The sequence below is a fragment of the Oncorhynchus clarkii genome, chromosome 14 (genome assembly GCF_045791955.1).
Source record: "Oncorhynchus clarkii lewisi isolate Uvic-CL-2024 chromosome 14, UVic_Ocla_1.0, whole genome shotgun sequence".
Taxonomy (NCBI): domain Eukaryota; kingdom Metazoa; phylum Chordata; class Actinopteri; order Salmoniformes; family Salmonidae; genus Oncorhynchus; species Oncorhynchus clarkii.
The window spans coordinates 6,256,932-6,277,770 of NC_092160.1; the positions used below are offsets into that span (position 1 = coordinate 6,256,932).

At 43.8% G+C, this 20,839-nt stretch overlaps 1 protein-coding gene across 1 annotated transcript in view; it reads left to right on the forward strand.

Annotated features, from left to right (window-relative positions):
* The first annotated feature begins 5,682 nt into the window (after positions 1 to 5,682).
* LOC139365930 (janus kinase and microtubule-interacting protein 1-like) overlaps positions 5,683 to 20,839 on the forward strand; it is a 34,820-nt gene continuing 19,663 nt past the window's right edge. Inside the window, exon 1 of the mRNA XM_071102992.1 lies at positions 5,683 to 6,108. The gene's annotated coding sequence lies outside the window, so the exon portion shown is untranslated. The remainder of the gene's footprint in view (positions 6,109 to 20,839) is intronic.

The window sequence follows — 20,839 nt, forward strand, 5'->3', positions numbered from 1 at the left end:
AAGAGTGTGCAAACCTTTCATCAGGGCAAAGGGTGGATACTTTGAAGAATCTCAAATATAAAATATATTTAGATTGCTTTAACATGTTTTTGGTTACTACATGAATCCATATGTGCTATGTCATAGTTTTGATGTCTTCACTACTATTCTGACTGGTACTGTAAATATATAAAGTTAGTTACAGTATTTACTGTACTGATCTACCAGTACTGACCTTCTCTAGGTAACGCGCCTCTACAGAAACAAGCTCCATCCATTGTTGCCTTGACAAAGTGATGATAAGGAGAGACGCACAGGGGGAAGCAACCAACCAGGGTTTGTGTTAGAGCGGACAGTGACGGGGTAGTTAAATATATGTATCCATTACCAACATTCTAGGGAATGCGCCCCTAGTGTCCACTACCCACCCTTTGAAGTTCCCTTTGTAAGGAAGTGAGCTGTTTTTCAGAATGGAACAAAGCCTGGGTACCACAGCAGCAGTGGTAACTTGTGACTGAGATGCTGCCTTGATAAAGATGGATAGGATTTACATAGTGCTATTCCAAGTGCTCAGAGAGCTTTATATTGTAACCGGACACCCAGCTGAGGCTGTGCTCCAACGTGAGATGTTGCTTGCTGTTAGATCGCCGATGCGGCGAGCAGCCTCACTTCTCCATATTGATCTGCTTCTATTTTTAGGCTCTGGGAGATGTGAGGATGATGATGAAGACGAGAATAAAAGATGAAGCCAGGGAAACAGAAGGGCCACACTAAACAAGGACCCCAAGGGGCCGTCGGTTGGCAGCTTTTCATGTCTGTTTTTTGTTCCGTTTGTAGATTTGAGTGTTTCTTTGTTTCTGGGGCGATTTTGTTTGTTTTGTGCAATGAGTCAGTTCTTTCAGCCAGGGGTCTTTTGTAAACTGTTGCTACGCACAAGCTATGTTTGTTGCTAGTGAGTGTGTGCTTTAGAGTGTAGCTTCGTTAGCAGCTTTTCTAAAAAAAAAAACATTATTTCCCTGACATAGACTGACCAGGTGAAACCGGGTGAAAGCTATGATCCCTTATTCATGTCACTTGTTAAATCCACTTCAATCGGTGTAGATGAAGGGGAGGATATAGATTAAAGAAGGATTTTCAAGCCTTGGCACAAATTGAGACATGGATTGTGTATGTGTGCCATTGAGAGGGTAAATGGACAAGACAAAAAAAATAAGCGGTGTGGTTTACTTAATATAAGACATTTTAAATTATTTATACTTTTGATACTTAAGTATATTTAGCAATTACACTTACTTTTGATACTTAAGTATATTTAAAAGCAAATACTTTTACTCAAGTAGTATTTTACTGCGTGACTCACTTTTACTTTAGTCATTTTCTATTAAGTTATCTTTACTTTTACTCAAGTATGACAATTGGGTACTTTTTACATCACTGGTAGGTGCCAGGAACTGAAACTCTGCTGGGTTTTTCACACTCAACAGTTTCCCATGTGTATCAAGAATGGTCCACCACCCAAAGGACATCCAGCCAACTTGACACAACTTTGGGAGGCATTGGAGTCAGTGGTAATTTTAGCATATAAATCTTGGTGGGGCAAACTCCCAAAATGTTTTTTAGATGCATGCCAGCAAATCCACAACACAACACTAAACAGTGCATTAATTGCACTATAACAGTGACAAACGGTTCCCACAAACTGTTAGGGTCTACATAAAGCTGTCCCAACAGCAGGGCTTTCTTTTCAGCACCATGGAGGGAATCCTTACAACTGCTACACCTGGCTGTCAGCAGTCTGGCAGTGAAACAGTTCATTCAGCCTCATTTACTGCCTTTTCAAAAAACATAGCTGATATGGCTGACTTGCTTAAAAAAGTGTAGTTTCTATTGACAATTGAGATCTACTGTACAAACTATGGCATAAGGGAATGATGAGCGGATGAGGAAATCCGTCATTTCAATTAAGACATTTATGAGCGAGCTTGGACGGGCGTAGTCAATATAACTATTTGTTCAGCAATTTTGAAATGTACAGCACATAATTCAGAACCTGGCCCGGCCTTACAGTATTATCCTTGTACACCAAGTCAGAACCGTAGAATAAATAAAGGGGGCATATAAACAAAATGAAAGCTCTTACAATATTTGATGATTACATTTCTCTAAAACAGGCAACAGCCTACATGTGCACCACCAAGTCAGAACAGTACACTAAGTTATGAAGGTGAAAAGGACCAAATTATTAGGGTGAGGCACATGGGCTACTAACAGCTTAGTACACAACATATACTTAGTATAACTTTGTTAGCTACAGTATAAATTTATCCCTGGTATATTACATAATTTATGCAGCAGCATACAATACATTTTTTGGACTCACCTTGTTGTGCTGTGCTCACTTGAAAGAGAAGGTGGCACGGCGGTCCTTGTGGGCAGATTTTGTCATCAAACTTTGTCGTCAAAGTCAGACATTCTCTGGAATTATGCTGCTTTCAAGACAACTGTTAACTCGGGAAAAAAAACAAGGTTGAATCATGACGTCAGGGATCTTCAGGTCGGAGCTCTAGAAAGAGGCCAGAGTTCCTGACTTGGAATTCCAAGTTGGATGACCGCTCACAGCGTTTTTTCCCAGTCGGAGCTAGTTTTTTTCCAGAGTTCCCAGTTGTCTTCAACTCACTGAAGTCTGAGATTTCCCATTTCCGAGTTTTCAGTTGTTTTGAACGCGTCAGAAGTCATGCTGGATTGACAGCATGGCCAATGTATTCAACCTTTTCTGGACCATGGTGTGTTGCGAGTGACTGTTTATCGTTTTAAGCTTGGAAAAGAGACCCTTAAACCCAGACTTGGACCACACACACTCTCCACTGAATAGCAGGCTAGTGATTGCTTTACAAAGCTTGCCGTTAGCCACTGATTCCTTCCAAACCACTCATTGTTGAATTTGCGATTTCCAACTTGTTGTGTAATGTTTATGTCCAATGGCCGATGAGCACCGATAAGTTTAATCTATAATTTCTCTTCATATGATTAGGATTGTAATGATTTGCCAGTATATTATCGACTCGATTCATGATGATAACTGCTTGTCTAGCTTGCTAGCTAAGATTTTGAAAGTATGATGCTGACATGATTAGGCCAATCAAAGCTACGGTAGATATAACGTGATTTGACGTCATTTTATCTCTGGCCAATGACCTTGAGCCTTCTTTTGGATGGGCACTTCTAATGTAAATCTATGGCAGCACCCAAGGGGCCTGAATTTTCGAGCTCTCCCCATAGATTTTGCGGCGACGTAGTGTCCCCATGAGTGACAGAACACTGAGCCAATCACGGCGCAATTAGAGAACATTACCAACCCCTACGCTCCGTATTTTCCGCTGGCTGCCCCACCACCACAGAAAGCACTGAGCTAGGCTGAAACATCTGCATTTTTGGAGCTGCCTTATTCAAGAAAGCAACTCTATATTCGGACGGTGTTCTCAATGTTTTGTACACACAGTGTATAGTCTACATAACACAATGTACAGGCTGTGTTAAATGTTTGCCTAGTATGCTAATAAACGCACTGCAGCGGTTGTTTACTTTCCTACAGCTGAAGCAAATATACCCTTTCCATCCTGAGCCCACATTTAGTTCCTTCCTTGCACTGGCCACACAGCAGCTTTTCATCTTTATATTCTGAGTCTGTGTTATGACGCTGGCTGAGGAAGGTATACAAGTGTATTTGTAAAGTAAAGAACAGTACTGGAATGTGTAATGGAACAGTTCTGTTACCATGGTTCTGTTCTCATACACCGTTCCTCACAGACAGATATGTTTACATTCCGTCCGGTCTTTCAATGGACAGGAACAAATAAATAAATGGCACCCCAACCACTTTCTATACCAATATGTAGTCTGTGCAGTGTGTTTGAGTTATGTTCTGTGTGTGTTTTGGCTGCTGCTTTGGGTAAGGATGTGGAACATCAGACTCATGTAGTCTGTGTAATAGAGGGTGAGTCATGCCTACGAAGGCTCATTTACTACACATGAAGCATTACATCACTACTGGCAGGCTGTGACAGTGTGGGACTAGGATCAACATTGGGAAAAGGCGACATTTCGGAGCCTGTACTGTACTGCCTGAGAACATGGACATGGGGGAGAGAGGGGGATCCAAGGGATGTTTGATGTGTGTGTAGGAAAGGGAGAGAGAGAGAGAGAGAGAGAGAGAGAGAGAGTGGTGGGAAGGGAGGATCACTATCAGTAGCTTAATTTGATGATCTAAATCTCCATACAACTCAATCTCTCGCAGGTCCCATCTGAGCCCTTCAGACTGTCACTAAAGAAGCTGTTTCATAATTAGTTTAAATTGTTAATCCTCATGAATATATTTAAGCTCATACTGTCACACACATGAATTCTTAAGCTGGTTATGTAAAGTTTATTAAGACAGAGGCTTGTTTCTACACTCCACTCCTTTCAGTACAGCCATAAGAAAATAGAATAGCTATAGCATCCATCACCACTATTTCTACACTGAGTACGGCCTCAAACTCCCATCCCATCCCACAGCACACAAATAAAGTTTTAAAAAATTGGGAGACCGATTCATAAAATGATGAAAAGCAACACTCGCTATTAGTCAGTCTCTCTCTGCCTGCCCCGCATTCAAACCATCCCTCCAAAGCCCCTTCCCTTCCTTATCAGTCTGTTATGCAGCTTTCACCCAGACAGCCCAATTCTGATATTTTTCACTAAATGGTCTTATATACCAATCAGATCAGCTCTGAAAAAGATCTGATGTGAAAAGATCTGATGTAACTATTCAAAAGAACAATTAGTGGGAAAAAAAAGATCAGAATTGGTCTGTCTGTGTAAACGCAGCCTCATTGTGCTGTTCTCAGCATCAGGCCTAGCCTACCAACCACACTCACCCTCCCAACATCCTATGGCCCTGCAGCGATGGACTACATATGCTGCCACTAACGTGTGCAGTGGAGTCTGTTAGTGTGTGTCTGTGCTTGTGTATGTCTGTGTGTTGAATGCCACTCAGACAGACCACAGCAGTAGGCAGAGAGAGAGAGAGAGAGAGAGACAGGCAGCTGGGCGTGAGTAATGCATCCATCCATCCAGGCCCAGGGAATCTGGGTCACAGTCACACTACTGTGGGACTTCAGGCAGACACTCTTATTTACTCTCACTAGATACTTACACTGCTGGGTGATGTTCACTAATGCAAACACTCCTATACAAATATACCGATAGTCAGCCCGGTTACTCTGTGGGATGGGTAGTCTATAGCTGCATTGACTGCCCACTCCTGATTGACATTGGAATGAGCATTCACCAGATGGAGGAGCAAAGAATGGACTAGGGAAGAAAGTGGAACAGTGCCTAAGCAAAAACGTTTTTTTCCTCTCACATTTCTCACATTCAGTCCACTTCAAAGGGTCAGAGGTTAATTGGGTATCATCATTATTCAATAGCCTATTATTAGGATAGAGGACTGGTTGTGTGCATTATTAGGCACATCTTAAAGACAAGGGGGATAGCATCATATATGTGTAATTGCATAGCTTATTGCCAGACCACCAGGCGTCCTGCTATGACGGTGCACGCTTCTCCCGCACGCTCTTCCCGTGCGGTGTCATTCCTGAACACGCAGTCAGGTGTCGCGTGTCTTTTGCGTTACCGGCGACGTCCATGATTTTCCCACGTCCACGTAGCGTTGGTTTTTTATCTCCCATTTTATCACCGGGAGAGCTGAGCTGCTGGATGAAATGTTTTGAGAGAAAACTGACGTCGTGTAGGCGTGGTGGGTGCCAGCGTGCAGAGAGAAGCCCACCGCAGAACCGTTAATCCAGTCCGGACACCACGTTTTAGTGGAATTTAGCCTACATTTGGCCAAACTTTACCATCCGCTGCTATTTATAAAGGGATTCATTCATATCAGACTATTTGAGAGGATAAGTTTGTAACTCGCCTGCTCGATGGAAAAAAGAGAACGCCCAGCACAGCATCTCAAATCGAGGTGAGAGTGCGCTTTATAAACCGACGCCGAGGCACCGCTGCCATAGTGAATGAGAACCAGCAACGTTTAACCAGACCGACAAGAATACTTCTCACTTGATGACTGACACCATTTAAGTAAGTTTATGTTGGCCAGCCCGATAGCTCTGTAGGCAAATGTGTGAATGTGTGTGACGTGCGCAAACTGACAGGCAGGCTGCGGCTTCTGCAACGGGCGACATCCTCTGATATCCGGGTAGCGCTGCCAGTCATCACCTAACTCTATACTTCCGTCTTTAAATTGTATCTTCTTTACACGGAGTCCGTGTAACATTGTAATATTGTGTCTAGCCGGCTGATGTTACAACATGGCCATGACAGATTGCTGATCTTCAGCTTTTTAGAGCCATCTTGGCCATGCATATGGATGTTGTGGTCTACGGCAGGGCTGGCCATAGACATTTGGGGGGGGCCCTAGACGAAATTTGGTGGTGGTTAAATAGCTGATGTGCTAGGGACATGTCCATCTCCAATATTACATGTCCATCTGACATGGCCATCTACTCTAGCCTACGGTACTGTAATATTGCCTGAATACTGTAAAATTGCTTGAAACAACTGGACGCATGTACATCATTTCTCCAAGTGGACACAACATATGTGTCCCGCTTACATCACTAATGATGGTGATTAGAAGGGGTGATCCGCAGGTGCTTTGGGCACCTAAACCCAGATTTGTCATCAAATGTGACTCTTTGCTAATTGGATCTTTAGAGCAACAGCTGCCTGGAGCATTGGCTCTCTTCACTGCCTCTCCTCCAACCCTCAAACTCCTGACCCCCAACCTCTGCCCTTTTATCCCTGCCCTTCTAATACATGTGGTATGGAGTCTAATGTGTGTCCCACTCCGCTTTGCCTTGCTCACTTTATCTCTCCTTGCTTTCAATGCTGGATCTGTATCCCTCTCCCTTTCTCACCCCTCACCTCTTACCCATCTCACCCCATACCCCAGCCTTGAGTAGGGTAAGAGTGTTGGAGAAAACAAGAGGGAGGCAGGTTTAATGAGGTTACTGGATGCATTGTCATGTGTGTGAGGGGATGAGAGGCTGCTACTGCTATCGCTTCTGCTGCTACACACACACTCGGGCCAGGGCGATACCGGTATCGCAATTCTCGTTAGTAGCTCAGCAAGGAAACTAAACATGAAGTGGGTTTAACTTTAGGAAAACAGCCTGAATGTTGGAGACAAACATCCCTATGTTGTCATCCATAGTCACATTTGATTTGTTTTCCCAAGCTAAAGCACACAACCTTTTACATACAACAGATTTTTAAAGAACCAAAGAGTTTGGTCTGCTTCGTGTTTTCACTTTGGGGAAAAAGCATTGGCACAGTGTTATCGTCCTGGCCCTGAACACACACACACACACACACACACACTGCTGTTTAAATCCCACACATTGCTCTATTAAAATTCAGCATAGTACCATCATCACAGACAGTAGGTAGCAAGCAGTCCTTTTAATAGACTGCAATAGTATACTGTTGAGCCTTCTGTTCCCTCTCTTTACACAACACTGCAGCTCCCATCATGACTTGGACTGTTGTGAATATAGAGTTGTTTGTACTCACTAAAAACAAATGGTTCATTATAGCATGTACCTCACGTTGGGTTATTTTAACCCAATGCATTGAGTAGATTCTTCAAAACCCAGCGCATTGGGTTATCTAATCAACCCACAGTTGGGTTAACTATAACCCAATGTCACTGTGATTATTATGTTAAATCGTTGTATTTAATAACTTTATTTTAAACACATTCACATTGATACCCCAAGGCAGTCAACCCTTAACAACAACTGATCCCTGTGTGCCAACGATGTGGACGCCGATTTAAGGCAGCACCCCCGCACCTCTGATTCAGAGGGGTTGGGTTAAATGCGGAAGACACATTTCGGTTGAATGCATTGTTGTGCAACTGACTAGGGTTCCCCTTTCCCTTCCCTTTCCACTCACCACCCTCCCTATCAGTGGTGTAAAGTAACTAAGTAAAAAATACTTTGAAATCAAACTACTTCAGTAGTTTTTTCTTCTTCTGTACTTTACTATATCTATTTTTGACAACTTTTACTCCAGAACATTCCTGAGGAAAATATGTACTTTTTACTCAAATATGTTTTCCCTGACACCCAAAAGTACTCATTACATTTCAAATGCTCAGGCAGGACGGCAATATTGGTACAGTTCATGCACCTATTAATATAACGTGTTGTCATCCCTACTGCCTCTGCTCTGGTGGACTCACTAAACACAAATCATGTGTTAGTAAATTGTGTTGGAGTGTGACCCTGACTGTTCGTAAATAGAAAAACAAGGGAATTGTGCCATCTGGTTTGATGTGTAGCGTTTACTTTGACTTTTTACTTTGGCTCAAGTATGACAATTGAGTACTTTTTCCACCATTGTAAAACTAGTGCATTTAAAAACACATACTTTTAGACTTTTACTCAAGTAGTAATTTACTGGGTGACTTTTACTTGAGTCATTTTCTGTTAAGGTATCTTTACTTTTACTCAAGTATGACAATTGAGTACCTTTTCCAACACTGCTCCCTATCCCTAATGCATACGATGTAAAATAAGTGTTCAAACAAGACCAATACACAGAGTTTCAAATGTCCAGCAAGTGTCCACTATATGCAATTACATTGAACCTTACACAGGTCTGTGAGCAGTGTAGCGTTCCCCCTGAGCTGGCGGACAAATGGTTCTTGGCTCTGCCTTCCGGAGGTAGGCTATTGCTTGTTGACTCCAACCTTAAAAGTAACAACAAAGAAAGTTTAGCAGGTCTGTTAGAAATGCCTTTGTCACACCATCTGGATAAGGGAAGTATTTCTATGCTCTACTCACAGTACAGGTGGACTGCATTGTAGAAATGATCATATTACAGTATGTGTACAGGTTGTGTTAAGGGTGTATCATTTCCCCATCCATTTTGTATGACCATGGAGGCATCATGCCAGGAACCACCTTCAGGTCCACTTTGTTAAATGGGTCTGTAGGGGAAAACGACATCAAACACATCTCAAATGAGTAAATATGCCTAGTTTTGGGTTGGCACATGCGCTCCAGCCAACATGCTGCAGATAGTGTTGAGTAGGTTCGTTTACATGATGAGATTATTATGGATTAGAGCGAGAATATTTTGGTCAAGCATCGATCATCATGTCATCAGAATAAGACCCTTGACATCTATTGGGAACGAGCATCAAGTGCATACCCTGCACTTTCACCACCCTGTGAAGTTGATCATAACTTATTTCATCTGTAGCATAATAAACTGCATGGTTTCCTGAGTCGTAGTGGGAGGAGCACATGCCATCGCGTGACTCCAAGTTTACTTCAATTTGATGGTTATTATATCAATATTTGCGACTTAAAGGTGTTTTTACTGCCATTTCTTCCATAATTAATTTTACTGACACGTCAAACAAACACATTTTGTCAGAATTTATAAAATTGTACCGAAACATCCTGTTTCCGTCACAGTTGTTGTGATATTTGTTTCTACTGCATAACTTTTCTCGTATTAAAAACTGTGGATGGAAACGTGGTTAATGTCCAAGAGTGAAGAGATGTGTCAAAAACATTATTATTTTTATAGTTCTAGTATATTTGTCACATTGTCTTACCATTAGAAGGGTTTCAGCATCCTCTGCCAGGTCACTTTTCCTCTTCTCCCCCTATGGAAGACATTGACACATGTCCAATGACCCTCCGTCACACAAGTCAGTCAGTCAGACCAAGCCAGGTCCAATCCTGGGCCTGGAGGCTGGCCAGACCTGTTCTGTAAGTCCACAATCTGCTCTCTCTCCCTCCCTCTCTGCTGCAGCTTTTATCACAGCACAGTGTGTGTGTGTGAATCCTGTAGTGAATGAATGTACAGTATGTGAGGAGTGTGCCCCTCTGTGTGTGTGTGTGTGTGTGTGTGTGTGTGTGTCTCTCCCATCCTTTCAGTGATGGCAAAAGTATCAAATTGTCATACTTGAGTAAAAGTAAGATCTTTTCAAATAGAAAATGACTCAAGTAAAAGTGAAAGTCACCCAGTAAAATACTACTTGAGTAAAAGTCTCAAAAGTATTTGGTTTTGAATATACTTAAGTTTAAAAAGTACATGTAATTGCTCAAATATACTTAAGTATCAAAGTGAAAGTATAAATAATTTCAAATTCCTTATATTAAACAAACCAGAAGGCACCATTTTTCTTGTTTCATTTTTTTTTTTTTACAGATAGCCAGGTGCACACTCCAACACTCAGACATCATTTACAAATGAAACATGTGTTTAGTGAGTGCCAGATCAGAGGCTTTTCCTGTTCTGCTAAGCACTCAAAATGTTCCGAGTACTTTTGTGATGGAGTAAAAAGTACATAATTGTCTTTAGGAATGTAGTGAAGTAAAAGTACTCAAATATAAATAGTAAAGTACAGATACCCCAAAAAACGACTTAAGTCGTACTGTTGAGTATTTTTTACTTAATTACTTTACACCACTGAACCTTTTTATAGGTACATTTTAAACCCAGTCAGTGCGTAGTTAGTGGGTGTTCTGTCTCACTTCAGTCACTTTGGCTATATTGATATTTAACCCGGCCGTGTATGTTCATGCGTGTGTGTGGGCTCTGTTGTGCAGACTGGCCTAGAGGTGGTCCATCTGTGTTTGGCTAATGAGCTCTGGACCAGTCTAAAGGCATCTGCCTTTATTGTCACGCTACTTTTGCACTGTTAAGCTGGTACTGCTGCCATATCTGTTCTCTGGCAACGACACCTTTACTACAAAGCAGTGCAGTACACTGTCAATCATGATGGTACATCGTATGGTACCACAACTAAAGCGCCCTCAGTACAATGTAGTGTGTAAAACACAGTAAAGTCCTCAGGGACAGGAAACTCCGGAAGGAAACTGTGTTTGTAATAATTTGACATTTTTTGGCTTAGGTTCAGGTTGGTAATTTGGCTGTTCGGAAGGGATTTTTTTGATGACATATCACCTTAGGCTGCTAATGTATTGTACTGTATGGTGGTGAGTGTTGGTGAGAGATTGTTTGGATAGCGATTCTGCTGTTTGGTAGTATTGGATATTTGGTTCTGTCTGTTCCAAGTGTTTGCGATATTGCTACTGAGTGAATCTTCAGGGGAGTTTTAAAGTGGAAGTCTGCCTCTCTTAGTTGGTTGGTTATGAATCTCCTCAGAAGTATTTCCTCACCATGTCCCATTCTCCTGCTCTGTTGTGTTAATAAACTCTTTGTTGTTTTTGTTAAGCAGATTGTCTCAGTGCCACATTTGACTAGCTAGGCCTCTGAGGAGCGGGTTCGTCCTTCACTCTGTTTCCCTTTCATACGACTTGACTGTTCAAACATGGAACTTTGAGCAATATTTCCCAATAGAGAGTGTATACATTTAATTGGGTGTATGAATTGGTTGTGCAGACTAGCGTGATAGTCATGTTAAATATACATTACCAGTCAAATGTTTGGACACACCTACTCATTCAAGGGATTCTTCTTTTATTTTTACTATTTTCTACATTGTAGAATAATAGTGAAGACAAACTATGGAATCACTTAGTAACCAAAAAAAAACAGAATATATTTGAGATTCTTCAAAGTAGTCACCCTTTTCCTTGATGACAGCTTTGCATACTCTTGGCATTCTCTCAACCAGCTTCATGAGGTAGTCACCTGGAATGCATTTCAATTAACAGGTGTGCCTTGTTAAAAGTACATTTGTGGAATTTCTTTCCTTCTTAATGTGTTTGAGCCAGTCAGTTGTGTTGTGACAAGGTAGGGGTGGTATACAGAAGATGACCATATTTGGTAAAAGACCAGGTACATATTATGGCAAGAACAGCTCAAATAAGCAAAGCGAAACGACAGTCCATTACTTTATCTGCAGTCGCAAAAACTATCAAGCGCTATGATGAATCTGGCTCTTATGAGGACCGCCACAGGAAAGGAAGACCCAGAGTTACCTCTGCTGCAGAGGATAACTTTATTAGAGTTAACTGCACCTCAAATTGCAGCCCAAATGAATGCTTCACAGAGTTGAAGTAACAGACACATCTCAGCAGTTTGAGCCGCCTGGCTCATTGCAAACTGTGTGAAGACAAACTTCGCCAAACGGGGGACGACTTATCAAAAGCGCATTTACGAAAAAAGCTCAATCGTTGCACGAATGTAACTAACCATAAACATCAATGCCTTTCTTAAAATCAATACAGAGGTATATTTTTTAAAACCTGCATATTTATTTAAAAGAGATCCAGGTTAGCAGGCAATATTAAACTAGGGAAATTGTGTCACTTCTCTTGCGTTAATTGCACGCAGAGTCAGGGTATATGCAACAGTTTGGGCCGCCTGGCTCGTTGCGAACTAATTTGGCAGAATTTTACGTAATTATGACATAACATTGAAGGTTGTGCAATGTAACAAGAATATTTAGACTTATGGATTCCACCCGTTAGATAAAATACGGAACGGTTCCGTATTTCACTGAAAGAATAAACGTTTTATTTTCAAAATTATCGTTTCCGGATTTGACCATATTAATGACCTAAGGCTCGTATTTCTGAGTGTTATTATGTTATAATTAAGTCTATGATTTGATAGAGCAGTCTGACTGAACGGTGGTAGGCAGCAGCAGGCTTGTAAGCATTCATTCAAACAGCACTTTCGTGCGTTTGCCAGCAGCTCTTCCCTGTGCTTCATGCATTGAGCTGTTTATGACTTCAAGCCTATCAACTCCCGAGATTAGGCTGGTGTAAACGATGTGAAATGGCTAGCTAGTTAGCGGGGTGCGTGCTAATAGCGTTTCAATCGGTGACGTAACTCACTCTGAGACCTTGAAGTAGTTGTTTCCCTTGCCCTGCAAGGGCCGCGTTTTGTGGAGCGATGGGTAGCGATGCTTCGAGGGTGGCTGTTGTCGATGTTTTCCTGGTTCGAGCCCAGGTAGGGGTGAGGAGAGGGACGGAAGCTATACTGTTACACTGGCAATACTAAAGTGCCTATAAGAGCATCCAATAGTCAAAGGTTAATGAAATACAAATGGTATAGATAGAAATAGTCCTATAATAACTACAACCTAAAACTTCTTACCTGGGAATATTGAAGACCCATATTAAAAGAAACCACCAGCTTTCATTTTATTTTTTTATTTTTTATTTCACCTTTATTTAACCAGGTAGGCTAGTTGAGAACAAGTTCTCATTTGCAACTGCGACCTGGCCAAGATAAGGCATAGCAGTGTGAACAGACAACACAGAGTTACACATGGAGTAAACAATTAACAAGTCAATAACACAGTAGAAAAAAGGGGAGTCTATATATACACATTGTGTGCAAAAGGCATGAGAAGGTAGGCAAATAATTACAATTATGCAGATTAACACTGGAGTGATAAATGATCAGATGGTTATGTACAGGTAGAGATATTGGTGTGCAAAAGAGCAGAAAAATAAATAAATAAAAACAGTATGGGGATGAGGTAGGTGAAAATGGGTGGGCTATTTACCAATAGACTATGTACAGCTGCAGCGATCGGTTAGCTGCTCAGATAGCAGATGTTTGAAGTTGGTGAGGGAGATAAAAGTCTCCAACTTCAGCGATTTTTGCAATTCGTTCCAGTCACAGGCAGCAGAGAACTGGAACGAAAGGCGGCCAAATGAGGTGTTGGCTTTAGGGATGATCAGTGAGATACACCTGCTGGAGCGCGTGCTACGGATGGGTGTTGCCATCGTAACCAGTGAACTGAGATAAGGCGGAGCTTTACCTAGCATGGACTTGTAGATGACCTGGAGCCAGTGGGTCTGGTGACGAATATGTAGCGAGGGCCAGCCGACTAGAGCATACAAGTCGCAGTGGTGGGTGGTATAAGGTGCTTTAGTGACAAAACGGATGGCACTGTGATAAACTGCATCCAGTTTGCTGAGTAGAGTGTTGGAAGCAATTTTGTAGATGACATCGCCGAAGTCGAGGATCGGTAGGATAGTCAGTTTTACTAGGGTAAGTTTGGCGGCGTGAGTGAAGGAGGCTTTGTTGCGGAATAGAAAGCCAACTCTTGATTTGATTTTCGATTGGAGATGTTTGATATGGGTCTGGAAGGAGAGTTTAGAGTCTAGCCAGACACCTAGGTACTTCATATGTTCTCCTGTTCTGAGCAAGGAACTTAAACGTCTTACATGGCACATATTGCACTTTTACTTTCTTCTCCAACACTTTGTTTTTGCATTATTTCAACCAAATTGACCATGTTTCATTATTTATTTGAGACTAAATTGATTTTATTTATGTATTATATTGAGTTAAAATAAGTGTTTCATTCAGTATTGTTGTAATTGTCATTATTACAAATGAAAATAAAATTGGCCGATTTTTAATCGGTATCGGCTTTTTTGGTCCCCCAATAATCGGTATCGGCGTTGAAAAATCATAATCGCTCGACCTCTAATCTGGTTTCCGCTTAGTCCCACTATCATTTAGTTTTATATGACCCAAAACACACCTCCAGGCTGTGTAAGGGCTATTTAACCAAGAAGGAGAGTTATGGAGTGCTGCATCAGATGACCTGGCCTCCACAATCACCTGACCTCAACCTAATTGAGAGGGTTTGGGATGAGTTGGACTGCAGAGTGAAGTAAAAGCAGCCAACAAGTGCTCAACATATGTTAGTTTCTTCCCTTGTAAAACAACACAGCTTCCCGTTAATACATTCCTGCTTTTCCCTGGACCAATAACTTCCCCAGACACACGGTGGTAGACGTGGACATCTGTTCCAGGGATGGCAGATGTGAAGTGGTTGTGTTTGATGCGCTACTGGGCTGGAAGACTAGGGGGGTCATGCCGTTCACATTCCAAAACACAGATTGCAAAATGCATGGAGTTCATATCGACAAATTCACTCAGCAATTGAGCGCTAATTCAAAACTACACCCACAAACACGTATTTGAGCTACAAGCTGAGCCATGCTTCTCATCCTGTTGGTATTGATTGCACAATTTAATTATTCTCCAAACATGGTATAACCCTTCATTGATCGCTCGACACACAACATTTTGAGCATAGATTGTTGGCAGACTCTGGTTAGGAATGAATGGGTCGGTGTGTGTTTGTAAATAGATGTTAGTAAGAATACAGATGTGGTTTTCTTTGTGTGTGTGTGTGGCTGTGTGCAATGTCCTCTCCTTTCTCTCACTCACTCTGTGTCTCTCCCTCTGTGTGTGTGTGTGTGTGTGGGAGAATGAGAACAGCTTTCCTCTCCACTCTGCTGCGTGACATCATAGCAACGGAAAGGATGGAGGTGGGAAAGTAGGGCAGAGTGGGGGGAGGAGGCAGAGGGGGGGTTCAGTGTGATTGCCCCTCCACCTCTCTCTCTCCATCTCTTCCTGTCTTCCTGTTTTCACCCAGTGCCTGCCTGTTCATTCTGTCTGTCGGTGCGGTAGAGCGCTCCCCTGCCCCTCAGCAATGCATTTTTGACTCAGTCATCCTCGTCTGAGAGAGATGGTCTCTAGATAAAGAAATAAGGTAGTCTGTGTGTGTTTGGTGTGAGTGCAACACAGGTGTGTGTGTGTGTGACGAGATGTCTGAAATCCTCCGGGAGACACTTCCCTCTTTCACAGGGTCCTTTAATGTGGGAGGAGTGAAGTTTAAGAGCACGAGTTGCCTTGGTAACAATTGCTGCCATCTGTGTGAGTGGTGTGCGGGCGGGAAAGGATGTAGCCTCCGGTCTTAATGCTTCATCTCCATTTTGAATGATTTATTTATTACTCAGCAGAACGGGAAGGTTACTGGGTTACGCTGGAACACTTTCTTAGCCTTATGAATCTAGAATGAGACCAAGTCCATTCTCAATGAGGGTACTGTTTATATATTCTGTCATGCTGTCTCTTAAACTAACTTCTCACATCTGCAGCACAACATGGCTACCAACCGCATTATAACTGCAAAGCGGAGGGCAGAAGGTATCTAAGGAGTGGGGATGGATCTGGGGAGGACCGACACAAATGTGGGAGGTTTGAGATGAGGAGAGGAAAGAGGCCAGCAGGGGTCTGAGGATTAGATGTGGACTCCCTCGGATGGCTGAAGAGGGCTTTATTTCTTTATTTTTATTGAACGTTTATTTAACTAGGCTTGGGGAGAGGAGCGACTGAATCATTTGTAGTAGTCCCAGACCATTCAATAGTAGTCCCAGGCCATTTAATAGTAGTCCCAGGCCATTTAATAGTAGTCCCAGACCATTCAATAGTAGTCCCAGGCCATCCAATAGTAGTCCCAGACCATTTAATAGTAGTCCCAGGCCATCCAATAGTAGTCCCAGACCATCCAATAGTAGTCCCAGACCATTTAATAGTAGTCCCAGACCATTCAATAGTAGTCCCAGACCATCCAATAGTAGTCCCAGACCATCCAATAGTAGTCCCAGACCATCCAATAGTAGTCCCAGACCATTTAATAGTAGTCCCAGGCCATCCAATAGTAGTCCCAGACCATCCAATAGTAGTCCCAGACCATCCAATAGTAGTCCCAGACCATTTAATAGTAGTCCCAGACCATTTAATAGTAGTCCCAGACCATTTAATAGTAGTCCCAGACCATCCAATAGTAGTCCCAGACCATTCAATAGTAGTCCCAGGCCATCCAATAGTAGTCCCAGACCATCCAATAGTAGTCCCAGACCATCCAATAGTAGTCCCAGACCATTCAATAGTAGTCCCAGACCATTCAATAGTAGTCCCAGACCATTCAATAGTAGTCCCAGACCATCCAATAGTAGTCCCAGACCATTTAATAGTAGTCCCAGACCATTTAATAGTAGTCCCAGACCATTTAATAGTAGTCCCAGACCATTCAATAGTAGTCCCAGACCACCCAATAGTAGTCCCAGACCATTTAATAGTAGTCCCAGACCATTCAATAGTAGTCCCAGACCATTCAATAGAGGGTTCTCTTGGCTGCAGTAGTAGATGGTTCTCGGCTGCAGTAGTAGATGGTTCTCGGCTGCAGTAGTAGATGGTTCTCTTGGCTGCAGTAGTAGATGGTTCTCTTGGCTGCAGTAGTAGATGGTTCTCTCGGCTGCAGTAGTAGATGGTTCTCTTGGCTGCAGTAGTAGATGGTTCTCGGCTGCAGTAGTAGATGGTTCTCGGCTGCAGTAGTAGATGGTTCTCGGCTGCAGTAGTAGATGGTTCTCTTGGCTGCAGTAGTAGATGGTTCTCTTGGCTGCAGTAGTAGATGGTTCTCTCGGCTGCAGTAGTAGATGGTTCTCTCGGCTGCAGTAGGGGATGGTTCTCGGCTGCAGTAGTAGATGGTTCTCTCGGCTGCAGTAGTAGATGGTTCTCTTGGCTGCAGTAGTAGATGGTTCTCTTGGCTGCAGTAGTAGATGGTTCTCTCGGCTGCAGTAGTAGATGGTTCTCGGCTGCAGTAGTAGATGGTTCTCGGCTGCAGTAGTAGATGGTTCTCGGCTGCAGTAGTGGATGGTTCTCGGCTGCAGTAGTAGATGGTTCTCTTGGCTGCAGTAGTAGATGGTTCTCGGCTGCAGTAGTGGATGGTTCTCGGCTGCAGTAGTAGATGGTTCTCGGCTGCAGTAGTAGATGGTTCTCTTGGCTGCAGTAGTAGATGGTTCTCTTGGCTGCAGTAGTAGATGGTTCTCTTGGCTGCAGTAGTAGATGGTTCTCTTGGCTGCAGTAGTAGATGGTTCTCTCGGCTGCAGTAGTAGATGGTTCTCTCGGCTGCAGTAGTAGATGGTTCTCTCGGCTGCAGTAGTAGATGGTTATCTCGGCTGCAGTAGTAGATGGTTCTCTCGGCTGCAGTAGTAGATGGTTCTCTCGGCTGCAGTAGTAGATGGTTCTCTCGGCTGCAGTAGTAGATGGTTCTCTTGGCTGCAGTAGTAGATGGTTCTCTTGGCTGCAGTAGTAGATGGTTCTCTTGGCTGCAGTAGTAGATGGTTCTCTTGGCTGCAGTAGTAGATGGTTCTCTTGGCTGCAGTAGTAGATGGTTCTCTTGGCTGCAGTAGTAGATGGTTCTCTCGGCTGCAGTAGTAGATGGTTCTCTCGGCTGCAGTAGTAGATGGTTCTCTCGGCTGCAGTAGTGGATGGTTCTCTCGGCTGCAGTAGTAGATGGTTCTCTCGGCTGCGGTGGTAGTAGTGGTAGAGGGTTCTCTCGGCTGCGGTAGTAGTAGTAGTAGTGGTAGAGGGTTCTCTCGGCTGCGGTAGTAGTAGTAGAGGGTTCTCTCGGCTAGAGGTTGACCGATTTATGATTTTTCAACGCTGATGCCGATTATTGGAGGACCAAAAAAGCCGATACCGATTAATCGGTCAATATAAAAAATGTATTTGTAATAATGACAATTACAACAATACTGAATTAACACTTATTTTAACTTAATATAATACATCAATAAAATCAATTTAGCCTCAAATAGATAATGAAACATGTTCAATTTGGTTTAAATAATGCAAAAACAAAGTGTTGGAGAAGAACGTAAAAGTGCAATATGTGCTATGTAATAAAGCTAACGTTTCAGTTCCTTGCTCAGAACATGAGAACATATGAAAGCTGGTGGTTCCTTTTAATATGAGTCTTCAACATTCCCAGGTAAGAAGTTCTAGGTTGTAGTTATTATAGGACTATTTCCCTCTATACCATTTGCATTTCATTAACCTTTGACTATTGGATGTTCTTATCGGCACTTTAGTATTGCCAGTGTAACAGTATAGCTTCCGTCCCTCTCCTCGCTCCTCCCTGGGCTCGAACCAGCAACACAACGACAACAGCCACCACATCGAAGCAGCGTTACCCATGCAGAGCAAGGGAAACATCCACCCCAAGGCTCAGAGCGAGTGATGTTTATTAGTGCGCGCTAACTAGCTAGCCACTTCACTTCGGTTACACCAGCTTCATCTCGGGAGATGATAGGTTTGAAGTCATAAACAGCGCAATGCTTGACGCACAACGAAGAACTGCTGGCAAAACACACGAAAGTGCTGTTTGAATGAATGTTTACGTGCCTGCTTCTGCCTACCACCGCTCAGTCAGATACTTAGATACTTGTATGCTCAGTCAGATTATATGCAACGCAGGACACGCTAGTTAATATCTAGTAAAATTATCAACCATGTGTAGTTAACTAGTGATTATGATTGTTTTTTTATAAGATAAGTTTAATGCTAGCTAGCAACTTACCTTGGCTTACTGCATTTGCGTAACAGGCAGTCTCCTTGTAGAGGGCTCTCTCGGCTGCGGCAGTGGTAGTAGAGGGCTCTCTTGGCTGCGGCAGTGGTAGTAGAGGGCTCTCTCGGCTGCGGCAGTAGAGGGTTCTCTCGGCTGCGTCAGTGGTAGTAGAGGCTTCTCTCGGCTGCGGCAGTGGTAGTAGAGGCTTCTCGCGGCTGCGGCAGTGGTAGTAGAGGGTTCTCTCGGCTGCGGCAGTGGTAGTAGAGGCTTCTCTCGGCTGCGGCAGTGGTAGTAGAGGCTTCTCTCGGCTGCGGCAGTGGTAGTAGAGGCTTCTCTCGGCTGCGGCAGTGGTAGTAGAGGGTTCTCTCGGCTGCGGCAGTGGTAGTAGAGGGCTCTCTCGGCTGCGGCAGTAGAGGGTTCTCTCGGATGCGGCAGTGGTAGTAGAGGGTTCTCTCGGCTGTGGCAGTGGTAGTAGAGGGTCCTCTCGGCTGCGGCAGTGGTAGTAGAGGGTCCTCTCGGCTGCGGCAGTGGTAGTAGAGGCTTCTCTCGGCTGCGGCAGTGGTAGTAGAGGGCTCTCTCGGCTGTAGTAGTAGTAGTAGTTGTAGAGGGTTCTCTTGGCTGTAGTAGTAGTAGTAGTAGAGGGTTCTCTTGGCTGTAGTAGTAGAGGGTTCTCTTGGCTGTAGTAGTAGAGGGTTCTCTTGGCTGTAGTAGTAGTAGTAGTAGTAGTAGTAGTAGTAGTAGTAGTAGAGGGTTCTCTTGGCTGTAGTAGTAGAGGGTTCTCTTGGCTGTAGTAGTAGTAGTAGAGGGTTCTCTCGGCTGCGGCAGTGGTAGTAGAGGCTTCTCGCGGCTGCGGCAGTGGTAGTAGAGGGTTCTCTCGGCTGCGGCAGTGGTAGTAGAGGCTTCTCTCGGCTGCGGCAGTGGTAGTAGAGGCTTCTCTCGGCTGCGGCAGTGGTAGTAGAGGCTTCTCTCGGCTGCGGCAGTTGTAGTAGAGGGTTCTCTCGGCTGCGGCAGTGGTAGTAGAGGGCTCTCTCGGCTGCGGCAGTGGTAGTAGAGGCTTCTCTCGGCTGCGGCAGTGGTAGTAGAGGGCTCTCTCGGCTGTAGTAGTAGTAGTAGTTGTAGAGGGTTCTCTTGGCTGTAGTAGTAGTAGTAGTAGAGGGTTCTCTTGGCTGTAGTAGTAGAGGGTTCTCTTGGCTGTAGTAGTAGAGGGTTCTCTTGGCTTTAGTAGTAGTAGTAGTAGTAGTAGTAGTAGTAGTAGAGGGTTCTGTTGGCTGTAGTAGTAGTAGTAGAGGGTTCTCTTGGCTGTAGTAGTAGTAGTAGTAGAGGGTCCTCTCGGCTGCGGCAGTGGTAGTAGAGGGTCCTCTCGGCTGCGGCAGTGGTAGTAGAGGGTCCTCTCGGCTGCGGTTGTGGTAGTAGAGGGTCCTCTCGGCTGCGGCAGTGGTAGTAGAGGCTTCTCTCGGCTGCGGCAGTGGTAGTAGAGGCTTCTCTCGGCTGCGGCAGTTGTAGTAGAGGGTTCTCTCGGCTGCGGCAGTGGTAGTAGAGGGCTCTCTCGGCTGCGGCAGTGGTAGTAGAGGCTTCTCTCGGCTGCGGCAGTGGTAGTAGAGGGCTCTCTCGGCTGTAGTAGTAGTAGTAGTTGTAGAGGGTTCTCTTGGC